The 21,949-nt window shown below is 41.4% G+C and overlaps 1 protein-coding gene across 17 annotated transcripts in view; it reads left to right on the forward strand.

The window, feature by feature from the left end:
- The window catches only part of CELF4 (CUGBP Elav-like family member 4), a 713,618-nt gene that overhangs the window by 49,541 nt on the left and 642,128 nt on the right, over positions 1-21,949 (forward strand). The gene's annotated exons all lie outside the window — the stretch shown is intronic.

Consider the following 21,949-nt stretch of genomic DNA (forward strand, 5'->3'; position numbering starts at 1 on the left):
CACTAAGTTTTCTGCAGTCCACTGCAGTGGAAACCAGGAGTGGAGTCCTGCAGGCATAGATCAGGTCCTGTCCCTGGAGCAGCCTGGGGAAGCAATGCAGATAAGGGGTGAGGCAGGGTCATGTTTTGAGGTTTGCTGTTGACTATCGTGGGGGCTGATTGAATAGCCCTGCATTTGGCTATGCAAACAATTAAGTGTTCTGTAATACAATCCCTGCAGATGTTGTACTATATATATCTCAGTGATAATGTAACTTAAATAGCAATGTATTGACTGAACAGACTAAACAGATAACATAATACCTGATTACTGGATCAGTTTGGGAGCAAAAAGCGGTAAGACTGAGAGTGATTCACATGGCCTTTTGAAGGCCATGTATGTTTGCTGCTACCTAAAAAAAACCCCAAAAAACGAAACCCCAAAAAAACCCAAACCAAAAAAAAAAAAGAAAAAAAGAAAAGAAAAAAAAATCCAACCAACAAAAAACCAAAACAAAACAAAAAAAACCTGTATAAAGACAAATTTTCAAAAAGAATAGACTTTATGTCTATTTCTAGTATTTTTTTTAACTCTATAATAAATTTGGGGCTTTGAACTGAGTTTGATAAATCTAAACATATTGCTTAGAAACCATCTTTGAAAATAGCAGCTCAGCATCTCAGTGTTTCCCAGGAAGCCCCACAGAAACCTCTCCAGCATGCAGCAGGGGTTTTGCTCCCTGTAAATTGTTGCTGTAGATCTGAGAGGAGATGCTGGACTGGGGATTACACAGCTGAGCTGAGGGTCTCAGTCTTTCTTAACTCTTTTGCACCTTGAACCAAGAAACCCTTTCTGCCCCTCACAAGCAAAACATGACCAACACTGTTGGGTCCTCTTATCAGAAGTGCCCACAGTGCTTCTGCATTTCACCTGGATGCTCAAAGAGTATTTTGATCTTGGCTCTGTGGCACTTTTACCTCTGCTTCCAGAGTGTTGCTGAAGTTTTCTTTCACTGATACCTCCTCATATCCTGCCATCTGATACAAGCACCCTGCTAAGGTTTTGAAGCAATGATATTATGGCAGTGGTTTCTACCTCATTGCCTATGCACTGGTTTCTACATCATTGCCTATCTTTGCAGCATGATGTGGTTGGCAGAAGTTTCCCATCTCAAAGTGGCTAGGCAAATGTTCAGATAACTCCCCTTCAGTGTTTTGCTATTTTTTTTATTTTTTTTCAATCTAAGATTGCCACTTTGGAGTCAGCAAATCTTTGAGATGCAGATAGCAGAGGTTAAGAGAGTATACAAGGAAAAGAGCATACATATTTGCCCTGTTCTTGTGCTTTTTCACTTAATAGCCATTACTGACCATCGCCAGAGATGGGAGAGACACTGGGATAAATAGATATTGGGCCTGACCCAGCAGGCTGTGGTTACAAACAGCCCTCCTGAGACCCCTCTCTCTGCATTCACTGGTTGCATAAATAACTTTGAGCCACCACAGTCTTCTCTGAGAGCCTCAGCCATGTATCTAAAGTGAAGTGGAAGGAATCTCTGTCCCCGGGTCTACTCTTGTTGAACAAAAACTAAAACAATAATCGTGAATGACAAATGCTCTCCAAACCCCAGAAGCAATGTTGGGCAAGGCAGTATATTTGCTTTGCCTCCTTTTGGTGATGAAAAACAGTTTACTGAAGAAAATGAACATTTATAAACCCTTAGTTCATCAGTGGGGAAGCTGCAATGATATATTTGAACCTTTCATACTTTACTGTTGTAACAGCTTCATATTAGGGTTTAGAACAACATATGTCCCTGTTTTGAGAGTATTTTTTGTTTTAGGACTGTGGAAAAAGCCACAAGCTCTGTAGTAAGGAGAGGAAAGGGACCTCAATTTTAGCAACTTCCGTACAGAAATGGACAAAAATCCTAGCCTTGATTCAAAGCTTCAAAAGTGTAAAGTGAAGGCTCGTTATGGCCTGTTCTGTTAAATGAAGTACAGTGGTTGTTCAGAGGTAATGTCCTCATATATTATCATGCTTAAAAACAGGCAATGTCATAAACTTTTTGAAGCACCTAACATACTACAGAAGCTGTGCAGGCTGGTAAAGTCACTAGTTAACATCTCTAAATCACATAAAGCTGGAAGTGCCATATTCTTTCCTGATATGTTCAAGGTCACCTGCCATTCTCACTATAAACTGGATTTTTAATTTATTTTTATATTTAAGAAGGGAAAGGCATCCAGTCTAGGGTGGCGCATAACAGCTTTTTAACCATGCTAGGGCACTGTTCCTTGGGTAGGGGCTCCTTGGCCATTGTGGCCTAACCACAAAGATGAGCTGACAACTTTGTTGGTGATCACTGTCTCGATATTGACATATTTTTCAGTATCAGAGGCAGGTGCCTTGGTTTCCTCATTCCTTCACAGCCTTGATGCATTTGTTGAGCCTAAACACCAGGGCCTAAAAGCCCCAGGTGCTGCCCTGCAGTCTTTACAGGTGCAGCAACAGATTGAACGTTACTCTTTTGAGGAGGGCAGTAGGATGTGTAAAGGCAGTGAAAGTGCTGGTCCCCTGTGGGTTCCAAAGGGAGGAATTTTCAAACCTCTGTAGCTTATTTTTAAATACTGCTTAAAGTTAGACTTTTAATGCTCTGTGTAGGAACCAAAGTGTGCAGCCTGGCTTTCAGAGACACCAAATACTCAGGAGATCCCACCAAAATCAGTGGAGGCGTCTTTGTGCTCAGGAGCTCTGAAAAAATGCCATGACATTTTCAGAGGGAGTGACTATTCCTTCCTCCCAAAATCTATATCTAAGCAAGGCAAAGTATCCCTAGCCAGGATCATATGGAGCTCAGTGCTTTGCACAGGAGCTTCTGTCCTCTTTGATTTACTCTCACCACCCTGAGGTTTGCACCAATCCATCCCTCAAAGCCTCCTCCCTCTGTAAATTGCAGTACTGCTTCACTGACCATGTCAAAGGTTCCCTTTACTCCTGTAGAAGTCTTTTCCAGCCTGGTTAATGTCACTTAGTGTTTAGCTGCAGTGTTTGTTTTGAATCAGATTAATTAGGTTTCTCATGACTGGTGTGTTAAGAGCTTCTTGATTCATGTGTTCTGAATATTGTCTCTGGACGTGTTTTGTGGACAGTCTTTGGAAATGTTTGTGCTGTGGTGATGTTTGTTGCTAATTGCTGTGATTTGATGAGACATGGAACAGTTGAATGATATCACTGTTAGCAAGGGCAGGCAGAAAGATAGTATATTTTATTCTGAGGTCAGAAAAAAGTAGGAAAAAAATCCATTGCAAGTTCTAATGAAATTTTCCCTGTGCAGCAAACAATTACTTTGAAAAGCATCTAAACAAAGGGAAGTTTTTGAAAAGCAAACAAAAATCTGTTATGTTTTAGAAATAATAAACAAGCTTACCAATGAAACACGGCTGTTCCCTGCAGCTATGTTAATGGTAAAAGGTGCCTTTAAGCACCTGCCTAAACAGGGGTGGCCAGTACTTGACAATGTTATTGTTTTTCAAGCTCTCCTTAGTAAAAATGAATTGTCAGCAAGTTTAAGTACAACACCCTTTCTAAAACCTCCAGTGACTCCCAATGACTTCTAAAACTGTGTAGCTAAAGATGTGGATTGTGGCAGCTATCTCTCCTAAACTTAAGTGAACCTTCAAGAAGTTGGCTATTCCCTCTTCTTCTAGGAATGCTTTCCCTTAAAGATCCTGAGAGCTTTTAGTAACAACTTTTCCTTGTAATGATCAGATTGTGAAAACTGCATCCAAAGCTAATGTTTATCTCAAAAATTATGTTCATCTCCATCAGTGAGAGGGATCTAGTGCTCTGGCAAGTTTTCTCTCCATGGATCAGTGGTCTCATTAACATCTAAAAGCCAATGGCTTCTGACTGAAAGTTTGGGATATAATCTTGATTATAAAAAGAGAATATGGTGGAAAAACTGCTGTTTATGGAAAAAGAGTGAGGCTGTCTTCCAAACACCAAGGAAAGCAAACTTATTATGTTCCAGCTGCTGACATTCATAGAGATTATGTTCATAATATAATAGATACAGACATGGACTTGGATGTCTGAAGAGTCCAGAATTTCAACTTGGCATATTGCTATGTATTAGTAGCTTTTTAATTTTGGTCATATTATTGTCTTCTTGATCTATGTAAATTTGATAGACTGCATCTTTCACACTCTCTGCTAGCTCAGGGCTGCTGCCAGTGTGGTCAGGGTGACAGACTGCCATGATGCTCTGCTGCTACTGAGGAATTGATGGTTTTCTAGCCTGCCAGCAATTCTTGGGGTTCCTGGTCTTGGCATCTTGCCTAAGTTCCATCTTTTCAACTTTTTTACTGTCGACTTTGTTCAGAGATGTGTGCATACACCAGCTTTAGTCTGGAGACTGTTTTGTCCAAACTGTGTTTTGTGAGGGCTGCTCAATTTTCTCACAGTATGAAAGAGGCTTTTCTCCCCACTTTGGTAGGAAGCACAGAAAAAATTTTAACGCTTCGGGACTTTCACACCAGATACAAAGCAAGAGAAGGAATCTTGGAATTATGGAAAATTTTGAGTTGGGAGAAATGATTCAAGTTCATCTGCTCTAGTAGTTCTGCAATGAGCAGGGACATTTTCAACTGGATCAGTTTGCTCAGAGCCCTGTCCAACCTCATCTTGCATGTTTACAGGGAGGAGGGAGCTGACACCTCTTAAGCCAACCTACTCTAGGGTTTTAAAAAACACTTTAAAAAACTTTCTCCTTATGCTTCATCTAAATCTTCCTTCTTTTAGTTTAAACCCATGACCCCTTCTACTATCATAATAGGCCCTACTAAGCAGTATATTCCTATCTTTCTTATAGGCCTCTTTCAAATACTGAAAGGCTACAATAAAGTCTGAAAAGCCAGAATCCTGCCCTTTTCTTGAATATTCTTTTTGACATACTATAAAAGTTTTGATAGTTTGTAAATTTACCACAATTGCTCTTCTTCCTCCTCCTCCTCCTCTTCCACACACTCTCTATAATGTCATCAGGCACATGTACAAATGGCCATTGCTCAGGTAAGAGCTGTTTCACCAGTGCTTTGCGTCTCTGGAAGAAATTCCAGTAGTAGGACTTGGAAATGTGCTGGGAATATAGGGCCAGCCCTCTTTCCCTTGTCTCTGCTGCACACCTGCATGAAACTTACCCCACCAGAAACCCAGATAATCTGCAACTCAAATATCTTCTGTGTATCTGAAACAAATTGTGCTGGCTGTTTGCCATGCAGTGAAATCACACAGTTTTTCATTACACTCTCAGAAGCCTTAATTAGGGAATAAGGCAGCTGTATGCTCTCAAAAATACATCTATCAGTACAAACGGCGGCCTGATGGTCCAAAATAAAACGTGCCAACATTTCTTTCATGCTTTCTCTTCCCTTAGAGCTCATGGGCAGGTAATTGGGGGGAAAGGGACCACTGAGGATTTTCTTACTTTGTGATTTACATTCATCCCCAATTAAGAAGAAAAGACAAAATGCAGCTTTAAATTGTCTGTCTGATTAAAATTATCTGTCTCTGTATGGATTTACATTCCTTTCTGTCTCGTCTAGGTGTACAACTGGTACCTTGTAACTCCTGATTTTGTGGGTCCTTCATGCTTAGAGGAAAGGTTCTCTGATCTTCACCCATTAGTTCCACAGTGCTGTTTGTCAGCAGAGAGAAAGAAGAATGCTTGTCTTGACATATCTTACAGAGAGCAAGGCTCTTACCTGTCTTAGAGGATTGACCAGAATATACTGTTTTCTAAAAAGGGACAAGAATTTTACTTAAAAAATTGGCATGTGCCACTTCAAATGGCTCTTGGTATTTTTGTTGAATAAATTAGCCGTAGGGACATGCACAGGTGAAGTTTCTTCCCCTGGAACTTTTTCTGGAATTTCCTCTTCCTTTTCACAGCAACTTAGAAATGAGCTTGTGGAGGTTTTTTCACTAACATGGGAGGTAAATAGCCCACATCACCCAGTTCCAAAGTATTTCTAATAGGAAGTTTCCTCCAGCTTTGAATTAGAGCTGCTGAAGCATCACTGGGGTTCTATCCCCTTGAATTCCCAGGGGAGCAGTGAAATTGAGTGTTTCTTTTTACAGAGGGGAGAAGAAATCCCACCTGCCACCTAGGAAGCTTTTGGTGAATTTGGGAATTGAACCTACACCTTTCACATCAGCAGGAACCTGGTGTTGATGCCATGAATGCCTGGCACAGCTTCAAGCAGGAAGAGGGTTAGTTTAGGGTGGTATCAAGGGAATGCAAATTCACATTGATTCCTCTCATCTCCCCGAGCCAGGGAACTGCCTAATGATGCAAACTTGCAAAAAGTGACAGAAAACCCAAGGGAAAGGTACAGAAATGATAGTACTATTTCAAAATTTTATATAAAGAACAAAAAGGGTGATGAGACTTGAGTCCTATTGTGAGTATTCTGTTGTTTGTACTCTTTTCCATAGTGGTGGTTGAAACAGCTTGAGAGACAGGGGAAAAAGCTCTTTTATCTGAGTCAGGGGTCCATGCCTGGTGGAACAGTGGAGACTGATCTTTCTGCCTGTCTGCATCTCACATGCACTTGCAAACTGTCTTTCTTTCTCCCCCTTGCACCCTCAGAAGAAACAAGTACTTCTGCTTCATTTCTCATCCAGATCACTTCTGATCCTTCTTCAACAAAATTCTAGCACAAGTCTTGGTCTCCTGTGTCTGTCTCAATATAAGAGTCAAGTATGAGTCAGAGACCCATCTGGACACTCTCTGGGTCTTCTGTAGAACTCTCAAGGATCAGCATGTGAGTTTTGCCAGCCTCAGCTGGTGGAATGTCTCTTAGCTGATCTACATCCCAGGTTTTCTGTTCCTTTTGGAGGTTTGTAGTTGGAAAAGTGTTCACTGAGAACCTGCTAGTAACAAAAGAAAGCTCAGCCTTTTTAATTTCTTTTAACCTGTATTAAGTGTGTACCCCTAGCAACTTCTGACTCACAGCAGCAGATCCTGGGAAATCTAACATTCTTTTGCAGCACAGTGCAGATAGAAAGGTATCGAGTAAATTCAGGTGAACAAAACACAGCAAACAAGACTAGATTTAGACCTAATTTAGATTTAGACTTAATTTCCCCTCCCTCACTCCCTTAATTTCTCATCTTTCTGCTTTTTGGACTGTATTGTGAGGTTTTAACTGTGGTTATGATATGAACAAAGAGCTTTGATAGTCAAGAGACTCATAAACAAAGGGCAATGCTAATTGTGAAGCTTTTACCATCGAATTAATAGTGAAATAAATTCTGCACATCTGAACTTCCCAAAAAGACAATATTTAGCCTTTGCATTAAAAAACACATTTTCTCATAAAATCATACTCCAGGCTGAATTTTATCCTTCAGCAAACAGTTGGAAGGCAAACAAGCAAAATTTGTGCCCCACAAAATGCAAGTGAAATAAACACAAGCCTTCTGTCCCTCAGCAGACTGGTAGCATCTCCCAGATGATATGTTCCTACTCAGAGGTCCTCAGTGCTGCTGGGAGGAGACATGCAAGTAGACTTTTCAGACTTCCATTTTGCCCGCACATTTGATCCTCTTCGTGCCTGAAAAAGAGGTAATATATAAAATCAGGATTATTCATGATGGCAGTAATACCATTAACTGCTGCCTTAATAGCCTGCAGGAAATGAGCGGGAGTATGTATCTTACTATTTATGGTGAGCAGAGGGACACCATGAAGAAGGCTCTGACAGCTCCAGTGGTTTCTGCGGTTCATGTTGTCCACGGTGTGTTTATCTGACCTCAAAATGCACTTTGGCTGGGGCAAGAGATGGAGGAAATGTGTTACCTTCTCCAAAAAAAGGATTGAGGGGTGCAGCTGGACAGGGAGCTGGCCCTGAGGAAGGTGGATTTCACACACAGCTTTGTTGCCCCTCTCCTGGTTGAGTTAGGCCAAGTAATTTCATATTTCTCCAAGAATCTGTCTTCTCATCAGCAAATGGAATAAAGACACCGACCTTAAGTGCTTTGAGACCTACTCAGATGAGATAATTTCTAAGACCATGGTGGGATTAACATAGTAGGTTGAGAGCTTTACCCTTTTCTGGGTAAATAGGATACCGTTCTCTCAGGCTGTCAATCCAGTAGCTGTCACTTGTCAGAAGCACTAAATTCAGATGCAAAATGTATAATTGCAGACAAAGTTAAATGTACCAGGGTCAAAAGAAGGGGGTGGTGGGAAAATGAGATAAGTTGTTTATGTGGAGAGGGAAGGTACGTGTGTGGGGGGAAGTGTTTGGTGAACTTCATAGACCACGTCTTCTGAAGGATGGAATGGCATTGCATGAAGATTCCAAATGCTAGTTTCTAGCAAAAAGCATTAGCTGCTGGAGAAGCAAAACCATATATTACAGAGCAGCACTTTCTCCAACTTGTTTTTTTTTTTGAGGCACACATTTGTAAACACATCTAAAATTAGATTTCAGCATCAGAACAATGAGTACTAGCTCTTCATATTCTTTGCTCTCAAATTTTGATGTTTTTTTCCCTTTACAGATCATAATATAAGTAGTGCATGTGTATATAATTTATTTATATTTTTAAAAGGAACTTTCTATATTTCCATCTGTTCCAATTAGACTGAATGGAACAGCTTTTGTAAGTAAATGGAGAGAGAGGGAGGAAAAGGAGAGTAAAAAGAACAAAATGGCTTAAAACACAAACCTTGAATGGAAGGAGAGAAAACATTTGTTGCTTAGCACCAAGACGAAAAATATATTCTCTCCACAAAAATCCAGAAGCAAAATTCTCGTTCCTCCCCCTCCATCTTCATTTCCCATTTAGGGAATTTCCAGCCACTAGCAAGGAATTTGGGATGAGAGACTTGAGCACAGAAGGTCACATAGGACCTGGACATAGCATTGGTCCTGTGGCAGACAGCATTTTCCTAAATAAAGAATGTCTTTCTAGTCAGGAACGATCCCACATCACTCCTCCATGCTTTGAGTAAGTTTGTACAATCCAAAGAGAGGGAAGATCTTGGTCATCTTGGGCGACACAATCTCCAGAATCTCCTCCCAGTATCCACAATTCTGTGACCCCAAATGGTCAGCAACATACATGTCTCCATGGTGTTGAGAGGTCGTGCTTTTTATTTCTGTCCTGGTGACTTGGCGTGCCAAAAATCCTTGCCAGAAACTCTAATTTCATGGTGGAGAATTTAAAAATCAGTTAGTCCACTTGACTTGTTAATCAATGATGAGAATAGGCCAGGAGTACCCTGAAAGGCTGACTGTTTTACCGTTCCGCTACCATTTTCTTCTACATGCCTTTAGTTCCCTTGTTGTTTATTTTTGTTTCTTTGTTTGTTTTATGATTTATTTTTTTTCTCTAAATGGAATACTTTTCAGTTATCTGATTGCACTTATTTGTCTCCAGGATTTTTGGCTGCTTTGTACCTCCACGTCTGGGTGAACTGAGGCTTCTAGAGTTGGTAGAAGCTTCTCTGAATTTGTCCTTCTTCAACCTTTGTTTGAGGCTCTCAGCAGTAAGCTGAGACATGACCAAGAGTAGAAGCTGTTCCTTTCCTGAGACCCATGTGTGGCACTTCGAAGGTGCATCCTTGCTGTTTCATTCCCTCAACCAAGTGGGAAACCCAACCAGGCTGTCCAAGCCCTTTCCACTCCACAAGAGCGAGCAGGCCTCCTTTAATGGCTGGAAGTTGCTGGGAGATGGGAGCCCATGCAGTTTTTAGGTTCATAACCCCCTCCTTCCCTTTCCCCCTCTTCCCATGTCAGTGTTTTGTTGCCATGGAGACAGTAATTACTCCAGGAGGTTTCTAGACTCCACTGAAGCTCCCATCAGTCTCGCCTCCCACCTGGGGAGCCTCTGACATTGAGTTAAAGGTCAAGTCCTCATGTAAATGTTTTCCTTTCCAAAATGAAATATTTTACCTATTTTGGGTGACTGTGGCGGCAGCACAGAAAACAGTTTGTCAAATCACTTACAGAGCCAGAGCTGGGACACTTAAATTCTATTCCCATCAGGTACATGGGAGTATGGGTGGAAATCAACAGCCTCATAAGTCATATATTAGTCCAAGTTGAATGCTTGATTTTCCCTGCCTAATATTGCACATGTGCTTTGCCATTCCCTTCCATCCCCCTCCTTCCAGGTTTTCTGAGCTTCTTGTTCTCATTAATTTGTTGTTTGCTCTCCTGCCTACACGTAAAAGCTGGGATGAAATAATTTTTATTGACGTTAGTCATAGGCTGACACAGTCCTAGAAAGGATCCCCTGGGTCACTGAGTCTGCCCCCCTGCTATTGCAGCAGGCAACCACGTAATTTAATTCCTTTCATAAACTACCTGTTAAAAGCCAGAATAATCCCTTTTTAAGTGACTGTGAGGGAGGTGGGGGAGGGAAAAAAACCCTCCTCCCCTGATATTTCTTGTATAGAGGGCAAAGAAATGGAGATGTGTTGTTAGAGCACTTAGAATAAGAGGCAGGAAGATGTGGCTCTTTAGAGTTGTTTTTTTTTTCCCAATTAACCCATGCAGTCACCTGCTGGAAGGTGTTATCCATGTGTGTTAGACTAGACAGAATCAGTGAAATGCTGATGCTGAAACATCAGTCCTCTCTGAAATGAAGGACAGTGTTAGAGTTTCAGATGCTGCACTGAGGTTCATGTGACCAAGCTCTGCTTGTCTTTGTCCTGGAGCAAGCCCAGACAGACAATTTCTTTGACAAGGTCTTTGCTGTCTGACCATTGATGCTGCAGATGACTTGCAGTTTTCCAGAGAGGCCAAGGCAGAAGGAAGTGTGTTTGTGATGGCTCCTCCAGAAGGAATAGCTCTGCTGAGCACTCCTCCATCCAAGCTGTGCCTGCGCTCTGTGCCGCTGGCACAAGTGACACGGAGGTCAACTGTGCTCTTGTCAGAGGCAGACTGGAAAGCAGCAAGTGTAATTTATGGAGGCTGGGCATGCAGTTAAGTGTAAAGTGATGGAAAGTGTGGTGGATCACCGCACTGGTGCACTTGACTTGTGCATCAGGCACATATCTATGCAAGTTCATGTTCAGTTCAAAGACAGTCCTGAAAGCATAAAAAATGGCAGCACTCCCAGCTACAGCATTGTCAGTGTCAGAGGATGCCATGGGGTTTTGCTCTTGATACCTTTCTGAGCTTCTCAGCAAAGCACACAACTGTAATTAGTTGACAAGCTGGCTGTGAGGAAACTCTGGGCTTTTATAAGATCCTCGTGTTTCACTGACACCCTTGCTCCTGAAGTGCTTTACGAAATTCTGCATGTGCTCAGAGGAGACCTTTAACGCTGGCACTGACATTCAGCCACTGCTGGGGTGATCTGCAGCAGGTGGGTAAACAAACAGCAGCTACAGCTGCATTGGGTGCTGGAGAAAGAAGCACTGAAGCAGTTGAAGAGTTTTGGGTAGGCAACTTGGATAGGGCCCAAGTGAATGCATTTAGCTCAAAACAAAAAAAAAAAAACAACAACAAAAAAAAAAAAAGAGAAGGAGCTTTCAAAGTATGTTAGTGCATTGTTTCTAAACCAATGTGTTGAGCTAGGTAGCTTGCAATAGGAAAAAGTAATTCTGGAGGATCAAGTGTACTTGGCAATTTTCTTTGAGAGAGGGACTCAAAGAACAGAGGGCTTTTTCTAACAGCTAAAACTCAGCATACAGGCTAAGCTCAGCCAGTGAAGTTGAGCTGATGGAGAAAACAGCATCCTGCGAGCAGATCAAAGCTGGACTGTATAGACAGCAACTTTAGCATTGGTTGAGTATAAAGTGTACATGACTGGACCCCCAAAAGGATATCTGTTTAAGCAGACCTTTTTTTTCAGTGAAACAAGTGCCCAATTTGCAGTCTCTTTTAAGCCTCTTCATTGTGGGATTGTTTATGCTGGAACAGTGAGGCTTTCAGAAAGGTTGTGAGCAGTTCAGAGCGTCCACATCTGCAAATCCACACTTGGGATCTAATTTTTCTGATCAGAAGTAGATACGGTACAAAACAGTGTGAAAGAGAATGCAAATATCTGTCTTAAAGTGATAATGTGGCCTGGCCTACTGGTAAACTGCTTTTGTTGCCTGAGTTCAGGGTATTCTGGTTCAGCCAAGTGTCATGCCTAGCAGTCAGGGACAAACACTGACCTTGGGCTGTCTGTCTCTTCTCCTTGGTTTTTGAAGAACTTTGATCTGTCAGTGTCAGACATGGATGCAGTAACTGCTGATTAGTTGTGATTTTCAATGTGTTTTCCAGTCACCACCATACCTTAGTTCCCCCATTTAACAAGCAAAAGTAATCTGCTCTTTCACCAGCATGCTCAGAGGAAAGGAAGCAGACTTCGGGTATGTTTCCAATGACACGTATTACTGATGGAGAGCATCCTTTAGCTCAGTTGAGAAAGTTGGAAGATTAATTTAACCCCTGGAGGTTTAGCCACAGCTTTAGTTAAAAGGCCTTAACACTGCTGCTGTGGAGTAATGCTGCTTCTTGGTACGTGAGTCCAACACTTTTGGGAGGTGGGCATTGAGGTAGATTGCAAGTTGCCCAGACCCAGAGGATGTAATCAGCAACATTTCTGGCTTTGAGACTTCTGGGTTCCCAGAGCTGCACTTTGAAACCTTGGTCTCTCCCAAAACACAGTGTATAGTCATTGGGCTGGACACAATATTAAACTTTCCTGCTTCACAAACCGTGATCTTCTCTGTGGCGTGCAGCCACAGCACAGCACAGCAGCAGGCTGCTGTGTAGTAAATTCATTGTGTATTGTGCAAGGGACCATTAGTTAGCTTATTATTAATACATGTGTGGGCTTTAATATACTGGTACTGTATCTGTCAGCATCTCTACAAGGTTTGCTTTTGTCCTTTGTGTTTTCCCAAAACAAGCTTATACAATTAGTTTCTTCTTGTTTCCTAAATTATTTTTTGCTGTTCCTAATTATTTCACACTCCATATAAAAGAATTATTGGGGTGGGTAATGGGAGGCAAGGGATCACCTCACCATTGCACTGCAGGCAATGTGACGTTAAGGCAATTTGGATTTGTTTTTGTACTTGTTTATATTTGGCTGCTGAAGAAATAGGAGATACTTGGGATCTGATTTTGGAGGTTAGGGTGTGACTTTGTAGTAGAGAAAAAGAATTCTATCAGGTTGGCCTTTATGCCCAAGTAAGATTTTTGCTGAAATAGTTTTTGACTAAATCACTGTCAATTAATTCAGAGATTAATGTTCCTACCTGAATATGTGGAGTTATTGGTTATTTCCTTAATTTTTATTCTTTTTCACACTATCCTCTTTCTTCCCATCTTTAGATACGTATAGGTGGCATCTTCAAATGTTCATAGCTATTTACATCATGGGCAGAAGACAGTATTCCATTGAAGATTGTCTTCTCAATCTCATGCAGATAGTGGAGGGGAAATGTGTGAGAAGGGTGTGAATAAAATGAATTTTACAGCTGGGCAGTTAAAACACATTTATATTTCTGATTTCTGAGAAAGCAGCCAGCTCCTTAAATACTGGTTGACTGAATGTGAATAGGCCAAATATCACTTATTTCTTAAATACCAATTAAACAGCCATCTCAGTTAGGATTAGAATGCAGACTAGCGATGGAGACAGCCTGAAGAGAATGTGTGCAGAGTGTGCCGCTGACTTGGAGGCAGTGCCTCTTGCCCATCCAGGATAGTGATCCATGTCCCTCACCAAGCATACCTGTGCTTGAAAATTTCGACCAGAACTGGAGTAGCAGCTGTGCTGTCCAAAGCTCTAGGGTAAACAGGGCCTCGAGTATGCTCATTGCCAAGTCATGCTTGGATTGCGGTGGTTAAATGCTCAAACACCATCTGCTTATATACTTTTTCTGCCTTCCACAGAGCAACACCCTTGCTAACGTTTGCTTTCTGGTAGAGATGAAGCATGTTTGCCTGTTCTCCCCAGGTTGAACTAGAGCAAACACATCCATTTATTTTCCAACACAAAGTTTCTTGCTTAAAATCTGGAGGGTTCTTTCCTCAGTGGACTATTCCCTTCCAGTGATGACATCCTGCCTTTCTCTAGCCTATCCTCATGCAGAAAGACCTTAGAAAAAACAGAGTTAAATGGGAGGTGGGTTCTGTACTGGAGCTCATGAAGAGCTGGGGATGAAACTAAACAGCCGGAAACACTGCGGGAAACATTATAGAGGTCAGGGAGAACATACTAATTAAATCTGATAAATATGTTTCTCTTGGGGACAAAAAAAGCATGGCAGTTTGTTGGCTGTTTTTTTGTTTTTTTTGTTGGTGGTGGTTGTTTTTTGTTTGCTTGTTGTTGAATAGGTTCTTTTGTTTGCTGGTTTGGTTTGGGTTTTTGGTATTCTTTTCGTACAGTGAGTGGGGATCTTAGAAGGGGGAAATGCAGTTTACCTGATTATTTATTCCACAACTGATGGCCATGGGCAACAGTTCCCCATTAGTGGGAGTGGTCTGGGAAGGGTGGCAGGGCCCTTCCACTTCAAATATCTCTAAAAATCTCATATCCTAAATGTGAATGAGTCCTTGCTACAGAGGAAGAGAAAAACAAGGGCATAAGCAGCTAAAACCTCTCTAAATGGAATATTTGTTAGTTTTCCGTGAGGCACTAGTGGGTTTTTAAGCTCTTCCAAGCTTTGAACAAATTAAGACTGAGTGTAAAGTGTAGATATATTTATATTTGTTCCACCCCTTTTGGGTAAGTTGAGGATCTAGAGGAAGACTCATCAATTCAGTGCATGTTCCATTAGAAACTTCTTGGGATTAGATCAGGTTAATGAAAGGAATAAATAGGGCTTTGACATGTTGTTTGGTTTTACAGGACTGTATTGTTTTATGATGTTTTATGAGAAGCACTTATACTACTCTTCAGGCGAGAGATTATTGCGCCTTTTATAAAAAGTAAAAGAAAACCCACTTCTCTTTCTTTTTCTCTCTGTTGCTAAGTAGATGCTATGTTTGTTTGCCGTCGTCATTTCCCAGTAGAAATGCTATGTTCTGGAGCACTGCCTGGAAAGAAATGGTTTCAGAGCACAGATTTCACAAGCAGAAGTGGTGGTGTGGTGGGAGGTACCCGAATCATGAGCACCCAAAAAAATCTTGGAGTAAATAAGTTGTCTTGGAGAGAAGATGAATGAGCACATCCCAGATGAATAAACCCAAAGTCCAAAAAAGCCCCCTTGGGCTCAGTTCTGAAATACTCCTCTTGTTACATTTCCTATTTCTTTAGAACTCTCATATCTCAACAAACAATTGAAAACATTACTCTGACACCAAACCTCTGGCTGTGCAGAGAACATCTGAGGTGATGTCAGTGTTCAATTTGAATAGGTTAAGCTCAAGCTCTGAAAGTTTCCAACGCCTACTTTCAGAGCTGGTTTTTTAGTCTTTCAGAATCCTGGTTAAAATGGGACAGCTGATCTTTTGATTTGCTTTAAGGGTTTGGAGGCTGTCATGCCAAATCAACAGGGAGTACTTGTTAAGCTGCTTTGTCTCTGACTTCACACTATTCTGTTAGAGTTTTAATCTTTTCTGTAGGATTTAAACAAAAACACAGTAAAAGTGTAAAACTGCATCCTAAGCTCCATCTTCTCTTGCTACTTTACTCTCCAGCTCAGCTTCTCCATGCTAGCTTTCCTATAGAATGACATCATTATTCTAGATAGTGTCATTTTCACTTTTAATATCCTCTCCCTTCCCTTATGATGACAATCCCCAAGCAATTGGTTTAACTTTCTAACCCTTCCAGCACTATGGAGACACACAGCAGTTGTGTGAAGGAGGCAGAGCTGAAGAAACAAAGCAATGTGCTCAGATCCACACACAGCTTGGGGGATGTACAGACTTGAACAGGGGCCCCTTGTAACCTTGGCTCCACAGGAGGCTCTGGGCTGTACTTGCAGACTGTCACTGGTTTTGTGATATGGACAAATGTCTGTTAGACCAGTGTGACCCACTTATGCGTGTAACCTAATGAAGCTTTGAGTACAGACCTTTCCTCAGAGGCAAAAGGCCAATGCACTTGCCTATGAAGTCTCTTCTCATTCACCTTTAATATTTTGATGTTAATGGATCATGCTAAAAAGGATTAGCCATTTCAATTTACATTCTGCTGCTTTCTGCATTTAACATTCTCACTGTAAGTGATGAATTATTGACTATTTGAATGTGACTACAAACAGTCTGAAAGAGAAGGTCTGCTTTGCCGTTTGCAATGCTGAAGTCATGCAGCACAGCTGAAGGGGTTCCTTTCTCTTTTTAGCTACCCATCAGTGGCCTGCCTTCCCAGCCTTCACCTACTGTCCCAGTACCCCAGGCTGGTGTGCTGTGTGATGTTTAACAGCCCAAGAAGAGGCCCCAGGGTTAAATATTGTTAAGCATGTGAAATTTAACCTATATTATTGATATTGGGTTCAGACCAAAGTGTCTGCAAAGTGGCTTAAAAGGAAGAGTTCATTATAGAATAAAGCACTTTGGCAGAAGACCAAATCCACATGCCCTTAAAATTGCTCTTGATTCCTCCCTCATATTTAAATGTACGTAATTACAGAATCGGCCGCTGTTCAGAAATCGAGATCTGTCAGATCTTGAAAATAAGTCAGAAGAGATCTAGGAGCAAGATGGAGTACCATTACTCAGGACATGAAGCACAGTCTCCTGAACAGCTGTAGCAATGCAGTGAGGCTGAGAGATCAGTGTTTTTCTGGGCCTGAAATAGTTTTATAGTGGCAAAGACTATACCTATGAAAGCAACTTTGCAACAGTGAGTACAGAAGCTTTGGGAAACTGTTTCTACAGACTGTAATGAGGTTTCAGATTTGCCTTGGAGAAATGAAGGATTCATCCTTACCTTGCTCCCTGCAAATGTCTTGTAAGTCATGTGTCCTTAGCCCCCTCAAAAGCTTAGAAGTGAATCATGCGCCTCCGAGATGGAAACAAAGTTTTTACTCATGTATGTTGGAAAATTTTGGGGAATGGAAGGGAATGAAGAGACCTGGGATTGGTTTCCAGGCTACTCATTGCAGGGAAAAGTAGAACTTCCCGATAAATGCCCAGTTCTTACTCCAGTAAATGGTGGAGGAACTTGGAAGTCTTCCTTTGTTGTGCATATGTATTGTGTCAAACATGTGACAGACAGTTTTTATAACTTTGACATGGGTAGTAGGTCTGTGACATTTTCTTCAGCTGCAGATGGGCCGAGAAGAGGGACAACTTTTCAAGCCATCAGACTGAGAAAGCTCTAAGCTCTTTTCCATCAAGGCACTTTTTTAATTTTCTTTTTTAAATTCTACTTCCACAATAGTTCTGTAGGCTCTGCACCATGAGCAACTGCCCATATCTGGAAAGCAGCCACCAAGGGGAAACCAAAAAGTTTCAAATCACATGTGAAAACTGAAGTGCTTCTATAAAATATGCTGTACAAACCCCTTTCTAAATGTGAGAGGAAGGCATGTGTCAGTGGTATAGGCAAGGTTTTACCCTTCAAAGTATTTAGATATTTGAAAACAAATTAACTTTCCCAGAGCAGTTAGTCAGAAGAGTATGAATTGGGTAGATTGGGTAGGTATTTGGTGAACTCAAAACCAAGTCAGCCTTGTCTGATCCCTTCTTCACACAAATGCATGAGGAACACAAACTCCTTGTTGGAGGAGAAGGTGGCACCAACACAACCATACCCCATCAGATCATTGAATACGACCTAGCAGTTGGCACCGAGCACAGAACTTCTGGCTCCTCTTTCTGCGACAATTATGATCTGACCCTTCCATCAGCTATGGGGTGTATTTGAATCTTTTCTTTTTATTTAAAGACACTACTTTAGTACTAAATATTTACTGGTTTGGTATGACATTGTGTATCCATGTCTCTTCATGAATTCATATGCCTGGAGTGTCTTGCATATAAATTCACAGTCGCGCAATAATACATGGTACTGTTAATAATAACTATGCAGATTTGTTCAACGCCTTTTATAAAGGAGAGCAACACACTTAGAGCTTCTGTCATGCACTTAAGAACCTGACTCAGGAAGTTAGAAAATTGTTGACAGATTTTGAAACAACTCTACTCAATCTCTGGCAAGGTTTCTTTCAAGTTAAAGAAATCATGGCCAGTGAAGGCTAGTAATGTTTCTTGAAACTCTTTGCAATCAGATGTTCTATATACGAATAAATGTAGGTGAGCACTTGAGAAAATGTGCTTTTATATTTAGATTTCATTAACCTTTTTACATATCATTTTTAAGTAGTGGTGCAGTACCTGAAATCAGTGGACCCATTCTACTAGTTACTAAACAAAATGAACTCTGAAATACTGATAAGCGGAAGAGGCAGTGAAGAACTAATCAGAGACATTGCTCAAAGTGTAAAGTCATGTGGGAGTGCTTATTGAAACAGATAAATAGCAGGAACTGCTCTAGTTGCTGCACATTTGTGTTTAGTCCCAATTGTAACAAGTAATAGTTAAAAATTGAGGTGAGAATTTGAATGCACTTTTTTCAAGAAGAGGAATTGGATCTTCTGGAGTAGGAACATTACTAATTATGAGAGACATGCTGACAGAAATGACTCAGTTGTGCAAATTTCCCCTTATTTCTTGTATTTTTCTTGGGGGTTTTTTTGTTTGTTTTGTTTTTGGTTTTTTTTTTTTTCTTTTTTAATGTTCTTTTGGAAATCGAGGTCTTATTTTAAGAATTTTTACAGCTGTGAGAAAGAAAAAATGACAGACCTTCAAATCGTTTTGGGCCTTTCAGACTATGAAGCGTGATTTCTTAGCATATGGCTAGAGGAAGAGGGTTTGGATGTGCTCTGGAAAATAATTTTCCACAAGCAATTGCCAACTCTGCAAAAGGATTTCCTGAACAGAGACTGAAAAGACGCTTCTGATTCCACTCAGGGTGTTCTCTTTAATGGAAATGTCTAACTTGCTGCAGTAAACCTTGAAGTCCCCATGAAAAATTCATGGAGCATAGAGAAAAAAAAAAAAGAGAAAAAAAAAAAAAGGCTGAAGGGCTTGCGTAGTGCTGCAGGAAGAGGCTGGCACTGAGGCTCGGTGACATGAGAAGTCCTGCGGCTCTGCCAGGTGGTGCCCTGGAAATAGCGAGGAGTCCAAGCCCCGTCATGCTCCTGAGCACTGCTGAGCTGGGAGCGAAGTGCTGCAGAGGAACCCAACCAAACCTTGTAATTTAGCTGTCCTCCCTCCCCATTCAGCCTTGCTTTCTGTCCTGGGGAAGTCCGGACAGGAGCGGAGCTCTGGCAGTGGATGTGAATGGCTTCTTCTCCTTTTGGGAGGAAGGTGTGCGTGAGTGGTGCCTAGGCTGCAACCACACACACAGTCCTGGTGCCTGGGAAAGAAAACTGTCTTCCTTCTCTTCTGGACAAAATCTCTGCTCTGGAATCAGTTCTGTTCATTCAGTGTGAACTGAATTCCTTTCATTCTGTGTGATTTCAGATGATTTCACTCTTGGTGTCAGTGAATGGAAGAGAGACCTTTCTAGTGTAGAATAGGGCATACAGCCATTGAATTTAGATGTTCCTTTCCTTCTGAAGAGTGGTTATAACTTGTTCTTTTTCTGAGAGGTGGAGGCTTGAAAGTGAGCTAATGATGCTTCAAGGCCTACTGGGTAATGGCAGGCAAATGGCAATAAAGCAATAAAATCCTGGCACAGCAATTTGAGAAGTATGACACTTGTGATAAGGAATTTGCCCATAAATTGCATCTAAATAAAATAAACAAAATTGTCAGAGGAAGTGTGGAGTGAGACTTGAAAATAAGTGTAAATAAGTGTAAAAGGAATTAAAAATTTGCACTCCATCTTCATTTATGGGCAACTGTGCAGGCTGTCTATGGTTTGTTTGGCAACAACGTTGTTGGTGTGGACAAAGACATCCAGAAGCAGAAGGAGAAAGATTTCCTATGTGGTGTTATGTCCTATGTGGTGTTATGGCACATGAGAAGTTAAGAATATCCCGGAGGTCCAGTGATTGACATCATCAAATACACTTACAGTTCCAAAGCTCTTGTCTGTCTCAGGCCTGTTTGGCAGCAGAGCCAAAGGTCAGAGAGAAATTAATCTGCTGTAAATGAAACTAAATGGATTTCAGGGTGCTGTTTGTGACAAGAGTAAGTGGTGGAAGACTTCAGCATGTAAAGGGCTACAATTTAGACCTTGCTGGTGAACTGGGTCATGCATCTTTCCCATGTAAAATGAGGTGAACTTAATCTTTCCAACAAAATAAGGATAACAAGCAAGATGGGTGTTTTTAGCAATTTAACCCCAGGGCAGCTGCTATCTAAATAACTAACTATTAATGTGCCTATCCTGCATCCTATCAAAAAGAATTAAAATAATAATGCTCACATGAAAATAAAAAGTAGTTAATTGTTGTCATTCTAGATATCTCAGCTCTAACTGAACCCCTGGTAATGTATTCTATGTTCTCTAATTAGTGGTGCTTGAGTGGCAATTATACCTCAGGAGTACCCTGGACCAATTCTGGGTGACAAAAACATTCTGATCCTGCTACCAGAAAGGTGATTTTGGGCAAGGAAATATTTTTGCCATAGCATTATGGCACTTGTTGCAGGGATCCTTCATCATCTTGGCCATTGACTGAGGTCATGCCCTGCTTGATTCAATCCTCCAATACTCCTGGAGTTCTGAGTGCTTCTTAGCCACTCTCTCCCTCTTCAGTATTTTATTTAGTCCTCTGAAGAGCAATTAAGATGCACTGATTTAAGAAAAAGCTTTGTGGACAGCCTACCTGAATGTGGTGCCAGGTATGCATGTGCCTCTTAACATGAAGAAAACTGATTCTGGTTGAGATTTCCAGGCATTAGAAGGTATAAATAATCTCGTCTTGAAATGAAGTGAAATAAATGTGTGTACTTGTACGAGAGCTAGCTTTCTGTTGAAAAAACGTATAATGATCCCAGCTTCTGAGGCATCTGAGCCAAAATGTGTGTGTATATAAATGAATGTATATCTCAGTGCTTAGATGCTGGAGTGATGGATGCTTTGGGAGAAGATAAAGTAGCCAGGAAGGTATGAATAAATGTCTCACCAGTGCCTATCAATAGGCAGTGACTGCTGCTGACATGCTGTGTCTCAGTGGGCAAACTGTAAGGCCTTTAAGTAAAAACAATTATTGAATGTATGATGTCTAAGTCTATTAGTCGTATACTATTATTGACTGACGTTAGATTAAAAAGCATGTCCTTACTACTCCCTCCTGTCATTAACTTGCCAGGAAAGGTCAGTCAAGAAGTATATTATTACTAAATTGTAGACTCACACATTTGTGGATGAAACCAGAATAAAGCCATGGAGGACTGGAGCCAAGCTTTGGTCAGGCCCAGAGCCTAGTTTTGTTCTCACTCCCCACACTCTATAACGCAGCCAACTGCTCCCCATCCAGACACATTGTGGCTTTGTCTGTATTCTGTGCTGAAAACAAGCGGATTTCTCCTACTGTAGCTGTTCCCCAAATGCCTCAGGGTACCTCTGCACTGTATAAGGAACCTGGATCTAAGCCTGCATTTGAGTTCCAACCTGCTGTCCATCAACACAGGGCATGTGCAAGCCCACGGTGTGCTTCATCTAAGGGACAGAGGGAAAAGAGAGGGAATAAAGGCTTTGTGCTCAAATTGTATATTTATCCATGTCATGGAGGGACCAGTCAGCTGTGTTCAGCCTGTCTCTTTCTGTTATTTAATGTTTCCTGCAGCCATGGTGGTTGATCCACACCAAATAGTGGAGAAGATGCTGCCAAATCCTTCCTGAAAGAGCCCGACATCTGCTGCTGCAAAGCAGATGGGATCTGTAAGCAACCTGTCCTAAATCAACTCTCTGTCAGGAGACATCAGGAATCAAAGCCTCAGGCCAGAACATGGAAGGGTGGAGAATGGGCAGGGAAAGA

Source organism: Zonotrichia albicollis, chromosome Z, assembly GCF_047830755.1.
Source record: "Zonotrichia albicollis isolate bZonAlb1 chromosome Z, bZonAlb1.hap1, whole genome shotgun sequence".
In the NCBI taxonomy this organism is placed as follows: Eukaryota; Metazoa; Chordata; class Aves; order Passeriformes; family Passerellidae; genus Zonotrichia; species Zonotrichia albicollis.